We start from the raw sequence: 1,900 nt of genomic DNA on the forward strand, positions 1-1,900 counted from the left end.
TATGTGCGTATCTCTTTTGATCCCGAAAATAAATCGTACTGCGCGATTCATATGGCGTTTAAGTTTAGATTCGAGATTACCTGAGAGTCCACCATATACCAGACAGTCATAGTCAAAGTTGGGGGAAACAAGAGAGGAAACTGAGAGTTGACGGGTTTTAGGTGAAAAGAGATAACGGATTGGATGGCTAATTGGGTAACTATGGTTCGACAGGAATGGTAAAAGATATCATAGAACTCATACACACCATATTCACAAATATAAAAATTAAATGATAACAAAATAAGAAATATAATGGGGAAAAACAAATAAATATAATTTAAAAAATAAATTAATTAACAAAACTTAAAGTAAAATGATATCTTAAACACAATCAATCCTACTTACAATATTTACATTCAACCTGGGGAACTCTGAATAGAGCGCTACTCCCCTCTTCCCCCTTGGGGAAAAGGTCAAACTCCGGAAGAAGCCGATGATTCACTCTCAATAGCGTCACTGCTATTACAAGCCAGTGGAGGATGAGTGAGGACCCTAGCCGCAGACGTTCAGGACTTGGGAGTGGGGAATGTGGCCACTACCAAAACTCCAATAAATATTTACAATAGATCTCTGGGCCACTGCTTCTGGGAGGATTCCAGGGATGACTAATGCTAGATGGGAATTGAGTTAGGGGATTAGAATGATGTACTATATATATTAGATATAATGTACAGTTGTAAATAACAATAAATAAATATTTTTAAAAAATAAGAAGAAGATGAAATAAATTAGAATAATATATTTTTTTCAAATTTATTCATGAGTTTAATTTAATTTTTATTATTGTTATATATGTACTAGTTTTATTTGTATATTTACTTTTTTATTTTATTTTTTTAACTCTTTCATATTTTCCATATTTTTCTTTTCATATTTTTTTATTTTAGTTTTAACATGGTTCTTATCTTGTTTGTACTTAGCCATGAAGAAAAACTGAAATTCAGTCTGAAGCGTAGGCACTGTAAAAAAAAGCTGCAAGCCTTCACCACTAGCCTCTTAGAATAAGTATAGCTACAAAAACATAGTAAAAACTCGATTAATCAAAGTTAAAAGGGCATCATTTTCACTTTTATGATTTATTTTAAAGTCATAATATATACAAATTATACTTTTGTATTAATATAATTTTTCGTTAGTACACAAACCTTACTCAAAACATTACCTGATTTTAAGATCAGTATTTATGTTTCAGATATGATAAAATAAGTACAACCACAAAACCACCAAAGGTACAACCACCTAAGGCGACAAGGTAATTTCAGACCTTATTTATTTCAGGATTATGTGTCAATATTTTATTTAAAAACCAACCAAATAGGCTTCTGTATTGTCAGATTGGTGTCTGTTTTATTTCTGGTTTATAGTATGATTAAAAATCGAATTTTCTATCAATTGAAGTCTTTAGGTATCTAAGGTTAAATTCAGCTAAGCCATAACATAAATTACGATTATGAAGACATTCTATTGAAACCAATATGTAATATTGCAAAAATCGCATATCTTAGGTCAACTGTATGACTTTGTATTTCGAGAATTTTCTGCATAAAATTATATTGTTGTTAATTTGTACTTCCACTTATCCTTAAAGATATGCTCCGAATGAGAAATTAATTTTTTTAAAGTGTGAAATACGAGTTAATGAAGCTTCTAAAAGAATGAGATTTTGCCTGCTTTGACGAGGTCTACTGTGTAGATACGGATGGATCCACAAGATATGCGGATATTGTTGCTTTTCCTAAGAAGGGGAAGTCGGCAATCATTCTGGATCCCACCGTGAGATATGAAAATAACGAGCTTGACCAGGCAAATAAGGTAGATAGGGAAAAGAAGGAAATCTACGATAAATGTATCCCTTTCC

General features: G+C 31.7%; 1 protein-coding gene across 1 annotated transcript in view; it reads left to right on the top strand.

Moving 5' to 3' along the window:
- The first annotated feature begins 1,174 nt into the window (after positions 1–1,174).
- Positions 1,175–1,900, top strand: part of LOC136796250 (protein phosphatase 1 regulatory subunit 12B-like) — a 3,819-nt gene continuing 3,093 nt past the window's right edge. The window contains exon 1 of the mRNA XM_067049392.1: positions 1,175–1,294. The gene's annotated coding sequence lies outside the window, so the exon portion shown is untranslated. The remainder of the gene's footprint in view (positions 1,295–1,900) is intronic.

The sequence above is a fragment of the Halyomorpha halys genome, unplaced genomic scaffold, assembly GCF_000696795.3.
Source record: "Halyomorpha halys isolate HHAL.00 unplaced genomic scaffold, Hhal_1.1 Scaffold668.1, whole genome shotgun sequence".
In the NCBI taxonomy this organism is placed as follows: Eukaryota; Metazoa; Arthropoda; class Insecta; order Hemiptera; family Pentatomidae; genus Halyomorpha; species Halyomorpha halys.